Below are 15,785 nucleotides of genomic sequence, written 5' to 3' on the forward strand. Positions count from 1 at the left end.
TACACTGTTATACAAGCTGTACGCTCACTACTTTACATTGTAGCAAAGTGTCATTTCTTCAGTGTTGTCACATAAAAAGATATAATAAAATATTTACAAAGATGTGAGGGGTGTACTCACTTTCATGAGATACTGTATATGGTAAATAATAATTGTTATGATAAATATGGTAAACCATAAAATTAAGTCTGAGTGACACAGTAGCCTCTTGCACATAGGCATTCTTAACCACTCTGCAACCGCTCACAGTAATACTACTGCGGCAGAGTGGTTCGTTATCGTCCAGCCACGTAGTATTAACGTGACTGGACACTCCCCCTTCTTGCGCGCCGCCGGAGGCTCGCTCCCGCTGTTTTCATTCACAGCGGGAGTCGGGCCAGGGGAGGAGCAGCGGCGATCGCCGCTGCTCTTACCCGATCGTCGGGGATCGAGTCTGGAGATCCGCCCGCTGTGTGTAAACACAGCGGGCGGATCTCCATAGTGACAGGGAGTGACAGATCGGACTGTTCAGCATAGCTGGACATCCGATCTGTCCATGAATCACTCAGGCCCCTCCCCCCCTACACGTCAGTAAGCACCAGGCATACATTAACCCCTCCCTCTCCAATAAAATTAACCCCTTCCCTGCCAGTGTCATTTTTACAGTAACAGTGCATATTTATAGCACTGATTACTGCAGTAATGTCACTGGTACCCCCAAAAGTGTCAAAAATGTCAGTCAGGGGTCAGCGATTTTTTTTACCAAACATATGTAGCATAAAACAAATTGGCCAAAAATTTTTAAAAAAATTGGTTTTTACATCTTTTTTGGGGGGAATTTCATATAAAAAAATGTTAAAAATATTGTTATTTTTTCAAAATAAACGCTCTTTTTTTGTTTATAGCGCAAAAAGTAAAAATCGCACAGGTGATCAAATACCACCAAAAGAAAGCTCTGTTTGTGGGAAAAAAAGGACGTAAATTTCGTTTGGGGACGGCGTCGCACGACCGCGCAATTGTCAGTTGAAGTCGCACAGCGCCGAATCGCAAAAAGTGGCCTGGACGGAAGACAGCAAAATCCTCCGGTGGTAAAGTGGTTAAAGTACCATAGTTGCTAACTGTTCTGGATTTGACAGGACCGTCACATTTGTCTTGCCATGACCGTGGCTGTGTTCTAGAATTAGAGCCACAGGGACAGCAGCAGCACTCTCTGCTCTCCCTGCTGCTGCACCCTAACCTGCTGCTCTGCCTCTCTTTTCATCCTCTTCCACTCTTCTCTGCCCCCTACCACTCTTCTCTACCCCCCAGCTCTGGCCCCCCCCCCAGCACCAACCAACCTGCGGCTCCCCTGCTACAGGCTTCTCCTACTCTCCCCTGTAGCTGGCTTTAGCTGCTGCAGGGGAACAGCAGAAGGACTGAACTTAATAAAATAAAACCCCCCACCGCTGTTCTAACCCTCCCACCTCCCAGTGGCAGCAGCTGCTGCTTAGATGGGTGATTGGTGTTAGGATGGGGGGGGGGGGGGGCTGGCAAACATTGTATGTTCACTAGCCACTTCCTGAATGAATACAGTGAGCGATTGTTGCCGATCACTCCAGTGTTTATTCATCACTGAAGCATAGTAAGCTGTGTTTGCTATGCTTCAGTTTATGAATGACTAGAAGCCTTTACAGAGACTTCTATTCATTCATCTGCAGTGCAGCTGATGCTGCGGAGAAAGTGAACGAGGATTTCTATGTATATCCTCAGTCCCTTGCTCTGTCTCAAAAAAGAGACCCCTGGTATCTCTTCAAAGCCCCCAAACAAGGCTTTAAAACATTTTTTAATTTTAAAATATTGAGAAATTTATATAAATAAAATTGTAAAAAAAGATAAAGAAATAAAAAAAATGTAGAAAGGCCTCATTCACACAGGGATTACTACGTGTACATCTGTGCGAGGCCATGTTTACCCACAGAGGGATGCACAGATGTTTCATGAATCCCCGTACAGGCAGTCCCAGTGATCTCAACTGGGATGCAAGGGCTGCACAGGCACAGCTGCTGCTCCCAATCTGACACAATCTGTCCCCACACTCATGCTGTCTTCTTTCATGTCCATGCCCCTGCACTCGCATGGGTTGGGAGCTGCAGCTGTGTCTGTGCATCCACAGAATCCCAAATGACATCAACGAGACTGCCTGCATAGGGATGCAGAGAACACCTCCACGGGCATATGCTTTAGTAAGCCTTACATGAAAAAGACCTTAGAAGGAATTTAGAGGGAATTTTATATATGTTGTGTTTGTATCAAAAAATGCTAAAGGCTAGTCCTGTGCAATGTATGGTGTTGAGTCAAACCTTAAAGCGGAGTTCCGGCCTATTTTGCAACTAAAGTGATTCCTGGAGTGCTCTCTATGCTGATCAACAATTGGGCATTTTCAATTTTTTTTTCTGGGGTCCCTTACCTTATTTTCAGGACATTTTTGATTGTACTTCCTCCTTCTCCCCCCTCTGTGGCCATGGCCACCGACATCACTTCCGCCTTTGCATTGCATCCTGGGAGCTGTTTGTCATCACTCCCAGGAGGTTGGAATCAGGAAGAACTCCCAGAACACTCCCTGGAATCGGGAAGAAGAACACAGCAGATTACACTGTGGCTTCAGATGCCCACATCCAAGATGGCTGCGCTCAGACAGCGTTTTTAAAAATACGATTTTGACTAAAATCCAATACTGTACACCTTGTAAGTATGAGAATAGCGGTTCTGTAAAGGGCGATGGATTAGTATTATAGGGGTATTTTTAGTTAAAAAAGGTATTTGAGGCCGGAACTCCGCTTTAAAAGCTCTCCTGAGAAAAGGGGATGTTTTTGGTATTGAAAAAGTTGTATAGTGGGTGGGGCGCTGCTTAGCAATGTAAATATGCCTCTGGAAGGGTTTTAATTGTGTACCGTAATGTGCTTTATGCTCAAATATATAAGGTGCTATAGGTGCATAACCAGTGTTTGGTAAAAGTGAATACAGGTAAACACAACATAAAAAAAAACGAATATCATTAAATAGAATACCTGTAATCAAAAAATAGTGATAAAAAAAAGTGATTGATGCTGCTTTACAACTGTGCTTTATACACAAAAGACTGCTGGTAGAATAAATATGTGTAAAAAATTAAAAATAAAAATGCATTAAAACAGTTCCTTCAAAAGTTCATCATACTCATAAAGGGACAGGTGCTCTGAAAGTGCTCCAACTAATTCTTTACATAAGTCCTGGTTTCTGGTGTTCCACAAACGTGCTCCCCCTCTTGTGCCTCACTCACCAGAGAGCTTGCCCCTCTGGGGATAACCAGCATCTACAGCAATTAATGTTTAGGACAGCAGACCTAGGATCCACATGTAAATGACAGCCAGGGGCTGGAGCGGCAGACCTAAGCTTCACATGCGGGGGTATACCTTTTTCCTTTTGCCTCGTTTTACATGTAAAAACACGAGAAACAATTGCCCATAGTGCAAAATTGTATGGTTCCTTTATTAAAAATGCATTCTAATGCACTTACAGCAAGCCGGCATGTACACAGCATGAGAGAATACAGGAAGTCCGGGTAGTGGTGTGTTCCACGGACTCTAACGGAAGTGACGCAATGATGCTGGTAGCTCCTCCCTACATGTTTCGTCACAATGACGTCGCACAACAAACATAGATGTGATAAAGAAAAATTTTTTACAACAACCCCGATATATTTATAACTATAGCTGTATGTATCCTGAATCACCTAAAGGTGTAAAAATGTGTATAAATGTGCTGCACTGAAAACTACATATTTTTACAACAATTAATTTGTGTGCAACATATGAGCTATTATGGGTAACATGTGAGTTGTTTTTGGGTAGATTTTTGTTGTCACTTCTATACACACATATTTGTACATTTTTAAAGGAGATTTTTATTGTTATGTTTTATATGAGATTTGTATAGATCATTATGTTATTTTAGGGCAGCACATTTATACACATTTTTTACATAGAATCCTTAGAAATGGAATTATTTTAAAGCAGATCTTCCCCTAAAATATGAAGTTCCACTCACCCTCCTCCTCCATTTCCTCTCTCATTATAGGGAACTTTTTTTTTTTCTGGGAGGGGGTACCTACACTATATTGTCAAAAGTATTGGGATGCCTGCCTTTACACGCACATAAACGTTAATGGTTTCCCAGTCTTAGTCCGTAGGATTTAGTATTAAGTTGGCCCACCCTTTGCAGCTGTAACAGCTTCAACTCTTCTGGGAAGGCTGTCTACAAGGTTTAGGATTGTGTCTATGGGAATGTTTCACCATTCTTCCGGAAGCATATTTGTGAGGCCAGACACTGATGTTGGATGAGAAGACCTGGCTCACAGTCTGCACTCTAATTCCCCCCAAAAGTGTTTAATCGGGTTGAGGTTAGGACTCTGTGCAGGTCAGTCAAGTTCCTCCCCCCCAAACTCACTCATCCAGATCTGTATGGACCTTGCTTTCTGTACCTTTGGGGTGGAGACTAGCTTGCAGTCCTGATCTCAACCTGATAGAAAACCTATGGGATGAATTAGAGCAGAGACTGCGAGTCAGGCCTTCTCGTCCAACATCCGTGTCTGGCCTCACAAATGTGTTTCTGAAAGAATGGTCAAACATTCCCATAGACACACTCCTAAACCTTATGGATAACCTTCCTAGAAAAGTTTAAGCTTTTATAGCTGCAAAGGGTGGCTCAACTCAAAAGTTTGTGTGGGTGTAAAGGCAGGTGTCCCAATACTTTTGACAATATAATATATTTCTGTAAGGTAACCTTCTCCCACTCCCATGGAGTTTAAGATCCACTTAAAGCAAGCTGCTGGCTGGCTCCAGTAGGTTTCAGGCCTGCTTGAAGCTTGTTGAAAACATGCTAAAACCTACTTGCAACTTGTTTAAAGCGGAGTTCCGGCCACAAAATCAACATAATCGATTTTGGGCCATCCGCTTGCTATTGGTCACCTGAAAAAGAAATGGATAGTTACGATTTTTTTTTGTTTACTTACCTTGTTATTGAAGAAAAATATACTCACCTTTCTTCCACTTCCTCCCTCTGCGGCCACGGCCCACGCCGTCAACACCTCTTTGCATTGATTGCTGGGAGCTGAACGTCATCGCTCCCAGGAATCAATGCACCTGCACCGGCCCCGTTTGTCACTTCCGGTGCGGCGCCTCATTCCCTGCTAAACAGCTTCTGGGCTTGCCCAGAAGCTGTAGAGGGATGAGGCTCCCGCACCAGAAGTGACGAGCGGGGCCGGTGCAGGCGCATTCTGGGAGAAGAGGACATGGAAGAGGGCGCAGAAGAGGACGCGCTGGCTTCAGCTGCCCACATCCGAGATGGCAGCGCTGGAGAAGAAATTTTCAAGGTAAGTATTTCTTCTAAAAGGTAAGTGCGACCCGGGACAGTACAGAGGCTATCCATTGTGGAATGTACTAGCCCTGACTGTCCCGGGGGTATTTTTATTAAAAAAAAAGTTTTGTGGCCGAAACTCCTCTTTAAAGTGACAGCACTACCATTAAGATCTAAGTTTACTATCCACATATTGGAACTGAACTTTTCCTTAAAGGCTTTAGCAATGCTGCCTAAAGGCCAAACCTGGCCAAACTAACCAATTCCTCTATCCACATAAACAAAGGCATTGTACAATTTTTAAATGTCTGTGGTATTTTAACTAAATATTAGCTTAGTTATATTCCCTGTGTTATTTATTGCCTAACCCTGTAATGATGGTCTCACATGTTGTGGCTGCAGTTTGTAGTATCATGGCTGATTTGCTCCGCTATATCCATGTATTCATGCACCTAGCTTGTTTGTATTCACTGAGGGTACAGGGAACTTATTTTCTGAGCCACACTTCCAATCCAGTCCAATCCATGCCTCACAATTTCTTTGTGCTGCATCACAAATGTTGGAGTGCTAATGTGATGAAACAAATTTCTTCCCTTCATTGCTGTGCCTGTGTGTGGCTGTGGCAGGTCTCATAACTGTTATGCTCGAAGAGCATTAGACTGATAGGCCAAGTGATTGTGGGATATTCGTTCCTTCACAGAAAGTATCAGTCCCTAGACTACAGCCTGGGAAAGGACAAATCCTACTGGCAGGAGCAAGCACTTGTGGGATATTTAGTCCCCAGAGTGACTGAGCCTGTCCTAGGGATCAACCGATTATCAGCAAAGCCGATTATCGGAGGGCCGATATCAACTTTTCCCAATATATCAGTATTGGCCCCGGGAACTAGCCGATATTACCGATATTTTTGTGACGTCATTCTGCCTTCTTAGGCCGCCTCGTTTGCCTTGGACAGCCTTGTCTGGAGCCGGGACTAGTCTCGCGGGAGTGTATCACAACCATACACCCACCCACAGCAGCCCGGTGCCAGCCAGCCAGCCACCCACACAGGCCCTGTACCAGCCAGCCACAGACACTGTACCAGTGAGCCAGTCAGCCACCCAGCCACCCAAAGGCCCTGTACCAGCCACCCACAACCCCTGTGCCAGCCACCCACCCACCCATAGAAAAAAGGTGACAGCACTCCGAAAATTAAAAATTTTCGGAGTGTGGTCACCTTTTTTCTATGTTTGATTATTCATCTGGATGGCGGATCCGACCTGTAACTGAATCATACTCTACCTAGAGCGGTCCACCTGTGTTGGCCACCCACCCACCACAGGGTGCCAGTTAGCCATTAAGCATTAAACAAAAGTTAACATGTTCAGTACCAGGTTTATGTCAAAAATTGTCCTTATTTTTCAAAACTTTAAATGTACAAAATATCGGCCCATATCTGCCGATACCGATACATTGTGACCAAAATATCAGTATCGGTATCGGCCCTGAAAAAACCATATCGGTCTATCCCTAGCCTGTACTACAGATAGACTCTGGAACTATGGATCCCGAAAGCTCTAGAGAAAGGAAAAGTATAGAATATTCCTGGGCTAGGGCCAATTTCAGAGAGGACACACATTGTGGTCGGTTTCACACAGTCTAAGGTGAAACAGAGCTGCTACCTCCTTAATCATCCACAGCGTGCAAGCATGGGCTTCCAGCTAGAAAGGTCTGGTAACCTCCAATCTTCAAACAGTATATAAAGAAAGCTGGCGCTCCAGTGAAACGGCTATAATCCAATGTTCTTTATTAAAGTCCATGTGGTACAGTCATAAAAAGCCAACCCATTTCGGCTGTCAGACCAAACAAACAAATGAACATGATAGTACAAACATAATTGTCAATCCCACTTCCTAGGATCACATGACTCGAGGAGGGAGGAATAAATTATGCAGTATAAAACATGTGTGCATTTAAATAGATGCATTAAAAACAAAAGCAAACAGACATCAGAATATAACTATACCTGTATAGACCACTGCATACGTCAAAAAAGCAATTGAACCATCCACATACCAAATAAATTAACATATAAATAAAAAAAGAATCAAACCATAAACTGGAGAAAAAGTAGAAAAATAGCAAAGGACCAAAAATCGAATTTAAGAAACAGGTCCACATTAATTGGGCTGTGTTGGATTAAGTCCAGAGGGGTTGCAGATCTGTAATCTTTGCATCCAGTATACCCCTTGCTGTAGTAAATGTCGGTATCTATCACCTCCTCTTTTAGCTGGCAACACTCTTTATATACCATTAAAAATGAATGAAGCCATATTGCCATTATGCACATTTTTAAAGGGTTTTTTTGTATTATCATTACAGCTATCACAATAGAGTATAGGCCTGGAACTGGAGGCTTAGCATAAGAGGAGGGCCTACATGGCTGAGTTTGCAATCTAGGCTGTTGTTAGGCAGTTTTAGTGAAGTGGTCAACAAGGATACAGGCTTACAAGATTGCACGAGAGCAGGGTGTGGCGGGGTGGAGCACTAGTGGTCTAGTAGTAGGGGATGTGATTGAAGGGTCGGTTGGAGACTGGTCAACATAGAAAAGCTGTGGGAGACTGGTCAGCGTGAGAAGCTTTTGTCAACCATAGCAGACATTGAGAGCATACTCTCACAAATCAGAGCAGTGGCAGTGGCAAATGGCCCGCAGTGGCTGCAATCCCAGCTGTCATGTATGATGCAGGGGTCGGGGCAGGTTCCTGCTACACCTGCCCCCACTCATCCACATGCTAGGAGGTCACGGCCTCCTGTGCGCTCTAGTCCTGAGATGACCCCTAGGGTAAGCCGTCGCACTGGGAGCCCCATCAGGGAACCTTCAGCTCCAAAAGCAAAGAGGCAGGCTCCTTCTTCTGCTGGCAGGGATGGGAGGAATCTGCTCCAAGGGCAGGACCCGGGCAGCAGACCTATACCAGCTATCTACTCCCAACCCCCTTTATCCGATGAACCCCAGGAACATGCGGCCGGCTCAGCAGGTCCCCCCCCTGTTGCCAGCATGGCCCGGCGCGGGAGAGAGAGAGCTGCTGGTGCTGGCCTGTCACTGGGTTGCGACCGCAACTACCCGTGAGCGAAGCCAAGGTCCCAGGCATCCAGCCCCTGCAACACCACCTCCTGTTCTGGACTGACGAGCTGCATCTGGGGCCAGGGCCACTATGCAGAGTGCACAGCGGGGGAAGAAGGCACGAAGTGGCCAGGCAGCGCGAGAGGCAGGCGGCCAATGACATAGTCAGCAGGCACCCTGTCAGGGGAGTGAGAATTAACTCTTTCCGGGGCGCCACTGCCGATACAGAAGAGGAAAGGCCTAAGGGCAAGCCGGATGAGAGCAAGAAGAAAGAGGAAGAAAAGCAGCATTATCGCCTGATTCCCAGGACTTTCGGGAAAAGGCTTCAAGCATTTAACATTATCGCCAGCTAAATCGAGAAGGCGCCGGAGTGCTTCTCAGCTCTCTTCTGCTATCTGGACTCCATTAGCGAGGCCCAGAGAGGGTATGGAGTGGTGGCCTGTTTGTGCTACGACAAGCAGTTGCGACAGCGCAAGGCGGTTAGACCTTCGCTGAGGTGGGACCACAAGGACATAAGCTTGTGGATGAAACTCATGACCCAGTCAAGGGCTGGTACCCACCCCTTAGGGGTGTGGTCGGGGTGCACCTGCCTCATCACCGTTGGCCACAAGAAAGAAGGGGTACTGCTGGCAGTTTAATGATGGGACCTGCAGATCCGGGGGATCCTGCCGTTTTCGTCACAAATGCTCCGACTGCGGAGGCTCGCACCCCTCATCCAAATGTTTTCAGCAAGGAAAGGGAAAGTTGACCGACGCTGGAAAGAGGGAGAACTCCGGTAAGGGTTAAAAAAATGGCACCTTTTCTCAGTAGGTACCCTGACCGAGCGGCTGCCCAGTTGTTGTTGCAGGGCTTTACCAACGGTTTTCTAATCCCATGGACACTTTTCGGTATCCCCCTGGTGGTGGATAATTTACAATCTGCAAACTCACCTCCCGCGGTGGTTTCAGCTAAATTGGTGAAGGGGGTATCCTTGGGGAGGGTGGCAGGCCCACTTACTTCCCGTCCACTTGATGATTTGGTGGTTTCCCCCCTCTGGGTGGTACCCAAGAAAGAACACAAAAATTTTGCCTTATCGAGCACCTGTCCTATTCTCAGGGCGGTTCGGTCAATGATGCGCTTGACCCTGCTTTATGTGCGGTGCCCTATGCTTCTTTCAATGAGGTAGTTGCGTGGGTGTGTACATTTGGCAAGGGTGCTCTTTTGGCCATAACTGACATTGAGGCAGCCTTTTGGTTGCTGCCCTCCACCCACAGTTTCCATTTGTTAGAGTGCATTTGGCAGGGACAATACTATGTTGATCGCTGCTTGCCTATGGGTTGCACCATTTCCTATGCTCTTTTCAAAACTTTTAGCTCCTTCCTTAAATGGGTGGTGTGGGATTTGTCGGGTCTGAAGTCAATTATCCAATACTTTGATGATTTTCTGGTTATAGGTCCCCCAGGGGCTCAGACTTTCCAGATTTTATTGACAACAATTCATCATGTGTTCAAAGTTTTTGGCCTGCCATTGGCTTCAGATAAAACCGGAGATCCGACCGAGGAACTGAAATTTTAGGGGATCATCAGCGACACGATCAGGATCGAATGCCGCTTGCCAGCCCACAAACTGAAAGATCTTCGGGGGACAGTTGTCAGTGCACTTAGTAGCAAGAAATTGCAATTACAATCTTCTGGGTAAGCTAAGGTTAGGTTTTTAGCTGACGCATGGCGGCAGCCATGGCTGGGGCAAAAGCCTGCACCATTTTCTGAGACTACACAGGGAACATTGGGAATATCTGGAGGTTTGGGCGATGTTCCTCAACAAGTATAATGGGCGGTCCCTGTGGATGGAGGCAGCAGTGACCAATTTTGATTTGTAACTCTATACGGATGCGGCAGGTTTGGTGGGGTATGCTGCCTATTTACGGGATCAGTGGAGCGTGGGGCGATGGCCACAACCTGGCGCTACTAGAATTGTTCCCCATAGTGCTGTCTATTGAACTATGGGGCCAGGAATTCCGGAATAAGCGCGTCCGGTTTCACTGCAATATTTTGGGGGTCAGTCATGCCATTAACACTATTACAGCTTCATCTCCGCCTGTAGTGCATTTGCTTAGGCTTTTAGTTTTTCAATGTCTACGTTTAAATGCATTTGTCTATGCTGTCCCTGCGCCTGGGGTCAATAACTCAGTGTCTGATGCCCTCTCTTGCTTACAGTGGGACAAATTCCGTCAGTTGGCACTGGAGGTGGAGCAGCTTGAAATTAATTTACCCAGGCAGGCAGTCCATATCTCGGATAAATTTCAAGCTTACCTTGCCTTATAGTGCAGGGGTTGGCGGCTACTATAAACTGACTATGGGGAACCTATTTTGAACTTAACTGCCTCATGTTGCTACTGGATTATATATAGTTGGAGTATCTGGCTCTGTTTATGCTACAAAAAATATGAGGATATGTATAATCCCAATGAGTGGCCCCATTTTAAGTTGTTTGTATGCTGGTAATGTGGTAGACTAAGCAGCTACCAAGGCCAGGTTGGCATAGGTTGGAGGTATTTTTCCAGTATAAATGCAAGCATTTGTAGATGCATCTTTATACCTTGAAGACCACAGTATCACTATTTTGACATTATCCTATGGGCATTACCGCGGCAATCTGTTATTGTGGTAAGCCTGATCGATTGGTCCATCAGTCTGTTCTGCCCACCATGATCCGATTCGCAGTGGGAAACATCGATCTGTCTTGGTCTCTCTGGCCCTGAGGAAGCCTTGTGCAAAACGCGTCAGATTGCTAGGGACCCTTAGACCATGCTCCATCAGAGACCCCAAAAAACATCACCAAGTATCGGCATTCCCTTATGGGAATTTATTTCTGCACATGCGTTTCTTTTTTCTTTTATATGTTATGCATGGCTTTTTGCCCTTTCGATGTACATTTTTTAACATATGTATAATAAAAATGTGTTTTATACTAATTGTGTGATATTCATGATCCTCCCCCTCCCATTGGCCTTGAAAGCCCCATTTTTTTCTTTCCTTTTTCAAATTATTCATATATATATAGGGGTATGGGCCAATATTGCGGTAATCTGCTATTAATAATTTCCCCAGTCATTTTTAGAATGTTGCCTTTCCACTATAGCTGGATTGATTCGACAGTCAGTTTGTTCTTCCACTTGGTCAGCATATGAACGGGTCTGGCTTGAATGGTATGGAATTAGTGAGTTCAGTGGGTGATTGCTTTTAAGAGGAAGATTGGCTGCATGCCTTGTTTTACTTCATTGGGAAAAATTTTGAGGAAGGTGTTTCCATTTCCTCGTTAAATCGCAAAATGGCTGGTTTGGCATTTCTGTTCAGGCTTTCAGGTTTCACAGACATCACTAAATCTTTTTTGGTCGCAAAAGCCTTGCAGGGTTACACGAAGGGCAGGCATGTTCCAGATTCCGCCGGCCAGTTTCCTTTGCAATACGGCTTTTGTTCAGGCCTTTTTTGGGGCTCTTCAGGTGGGAGAACTGATGAGTCCTTCTACCCGTACCTGTGGAGGGATGGCGGTTTCAGATGTCAGGGTTCAAGGGGACAAGGTTTCTTTGTTCGTCCGCAGATCGAAAACTGATCAGTTGGGCCACAGGACACGTCGAGTTTGGGTGTGTTTCCTTTTCTGCTTTTCGCCCAGTCAATGCTGTAACTGCTATGCTTGGTTGAAACACACCTATGATTTGGCATTGTCAAGGTTTCAGTTTATTTAAGTTTTTAGAAAATGTTTGTTGTCTGCCGGTGTTACTCTGACAGACTATGCTTCCCACTCTTGCAGGATTGGGGCAGTCATGGAGGCCGTCCGTTGGGTTCTATGAGACAAGGTTTTTACAGCGTATTGGTCGCTGGGAATCCCAGCGTTTCTGTTTGTATGTTTTTCCTCATCTCTTGTAAATTGATGGTGTAGCTGTATCCCCATGTTCTGTCTATCGTTGCTCTGGGTGTGTTTTGGGCTAGTTGATGTTTAATTTGTAAGGGGGACCTGGATTGTGTGGTAATTGGCTCTAGGGTGCTCAGTGGTGGTATTGATGTTTTTTTTTGTTATCATAAATTCATTTGCTTGTGATTCTTGATGCTTATGTTTTTCAGACAAGGAATGTTCGGTGTAGATACTCTGCCACTTGACTGGGGTGCCAAGAGGACCGCAGTCAGACCAGAAGACAGGCAGTTGGGCTTCCCTAAGTGCACAGTCAGGGTGAGGTGGATTGTGGTCCCGGATGCTGCCAGAGGTCCATCGTTATGCGTGATGGGATAGACCTTCGGACGTGTTATTATTGTATGTTGGGGGCAATGATCTTGGGATCCGCTCTACGCAGGAATTGATCCAGGACATAAAATTTTCTTCGCTTATGGGCCTTTTTTCCCGGCACCATTTTGATATGGTCCGATATTGTTGGTAGATCCACCTGGCATCTGGCTCCATCCGTGGCCAAGCTCAATAAGGCTAGGATAAAAGTGAATAAAGAGGTTGCTAGATTTTTTGTCAAAAATGGTGCACCATTGGAGTTGGAAGATGATAATTGGCTCTATTTAAGGGGGGATGGGGTTCACTTGAACGCCATAGGCATAGATATGTGGTTCTTGAGCTTGCAGGATGTTCTCCAACATGCTTTTAGTCTGTGGCGGGCCGCCCAAGCGTAAGGTTTCACACTTGGGCATCTGTGGCAGGGGTCAAGGGTTTTTGAAGGTGGGCGTGGCCCAAAATAGTGTTTGGAGAACATAAAACCTTTATGGTTTTATGCATTAATTGCTTGTTCTTATAGTGGTTTTTAGCGCTGGGTGAGTAAGTGGTTTTACACATACTAGTGTTTTGATTTCTTGCTCTTATACATAGTGTTTGGAGAATGTTGGGCTGGGGCCATCTCTGGTATGGGTATACCTTCCCAAGTAAGTGATGTCAGTAAGGTGATATCTGTATTCGGGCTGTATCGGGTGGTAATGTAGTAACTAATTGTCAAAATAACTGCGCTCGTTAAGGTAAAGGTCAAGCAGCAACTTACAGTGAGATAACACAATATCCAAAATAAAATCAAAAAGTTGCGCTATATATGAAAAATAATTGTAAATAACAAGATGAATAAAATGTGAATAAATTAATCACAATTTAAATTGAATTAATATGAAAAGGTATAATAAGGGTTAATTTGAAACCAGTGATAAATAGTCCCAAAAGTGACAAAATGATGATAAGCCAAGAGTCTAAGATCTTCTTAGACAGCACATAAATGATAACACGTGAAGAATTGACTTTCCACCACCAGTGAAAACCACCACTATATAAAAAACCTGCTTACCAGATGAATGCGACCTGAAGAGGTCAGAACGCCAAACAAAGCAAATAACGCTGATGAAAAGCTCACTGTGCTGTATCCATATTAAAGACACGTCTCCAGAAAGAGTATCTCCAAAAGAAGAGGAAGAGGCTCCATAGTGTAAAACCATCAACCACTTTAATAAGCAATAGAAATTCCACTTACAGTGTCACAGAAAAATCGTGCAGTATACAGATGAACACAATCGGAGCCAGACGGCTCTCTGCTGCCTGTCCTTCCGGGATCCGTCTCAACTAGCGGGTGATGTCAGCATGTCGCAAACCCCCTAAAGAGGTTGGTCAAACTGGGGGCATATTTAGCCCCCATGGCCACTCCCCTATCTTGACGGTAGTAATGGCCATCAAACCAATAGTAATTATGCAATGTTGCAAACTCTAAAAGTTCCATAATAAAGGACACATGTAATTCTGGTAAATTAAAATTTTCGATCCAAAAACAACTTAACAGCCCCCAAGCCTAAATTATGAGGAATAATTGTATACAATGAAGTAACATCTAGTGTCACCAACCAAAGGCCTTCCTTAGGAGTATATCCAGACAATAAATGAATAACATGCCTGGTATTTTTAATATAGGAGGGTATATTCTGAACTAATGGCTGTAAAAAAAGAGTCTATATATTCCTCCACCCAAAACATCACAGAGTCAATGCCACCAACTATGGGACGACCCGGGGGGAAAACAAGACTCTTATGTATCTTGGAATGATAGTAGATGACAGAAGTACGGGGACATTTAGGTACCAGAAAGGCTTTCTCCTTTTTGTTCAAAATGTTGGAGTGAAAGCCTTTAGTGAGAATGGTTTCTAGTTTTTTTATATTGGGCCATAGGATTCTTTACAAGTGGAGTATACGTTTGTCAATATGAGTTAGGAGATCGACAAAGATGGAGAAATGTTAGCGCCCATAGAGCCACGAAGCTGTATATAATGAGTCTCATCAAATTTGAAAGAATTGTTAGTCAAAAGAAAATCTACACATTTAATAAGGTAATCCTGGAGCTTATTCACATAAGAACTATATCTTCAAAGATGAATTTTTACTGATGCCAAAGCCAGAGAATAAGGTATAGAAGAGTACAATGCAGTGACATCAGAAGACATGCTGAAGGTCAAACAATATATGCCCTTTATCTTGAATGTAACCTGATAACCTCTGGACAAGGGCTGCAAATGTATATCAACCCACTCACCCAGGGACTCGATTCTAGAGCCTATCCCTGCAACAATGGGACGACCCTGTACAGGAACTGGGCTTTATGTATTTTAGGCAAATTATGAAATACAGGCACAACAGAATCACTCACGGACAAAAATCTGCAATTTAAGAGCTTACAATGCCCAGTTCCTTACCTTCATTCACCAAACTATACAATATTATCTTAAAAGTCTGAATAGGATTCTGTTTGAGAGGACAGTAAGTATCTAAATTGCTTAGGTGTCCAAGGCTGGCCATACGTGGTTTGAATCTCGGTCGGTTCAGGAGAAACTGGCCAAAATTTGAACCGTTAATGGGCAGGGTGAATGTACCAAGTTGATTGATCGATCAACTTGGGTACAACCCGCCTGCCAGAGTCTCTTACAATTATCGATAATTAGCGATAATCGCAGTCTTCTTATGGCAAACATTAGCTCGGCAGGAGGGATTCACCCATCAGCACTGTGTGTGTTAATGGGGAAATCGTGCAAATTTCTTTCCTGCCTAAGGGCTGCTGCATGATACTGTGTAGCACTGAGCACAACAACCACACCGTCCTTATCTGCCTCTCTAATTACCAGCTCATTATTGTCTTTACTTTTTTGATAGCACAATCCTCCTCTTTCTTTAAATTAAACATCTTAGGGATACTTAAGCAATTTTTCAGAGCAAGTAATTGTTTTTGAACAACATCCTGAAATACTTCCACCGCCAAGCCTCTGGCATGAATTGGATAGAAGTGTTTATCTCCCTTTTCCAACATGCCACTGCTTACTCTACATACACCTTGAGA

The sequence above is a fragment of the Pelophylax lessonae genome, assembly GCF_965119305.1.
Source record: "Pelophylax lessonae genome assembly, chromosome: 5".
Taxonomy (NCBI): Eukaryota; Metazoa; Chordata; class Amphibia; order Anura; family Ranidae; genus Pelophylax; species Pelophylax lessonae.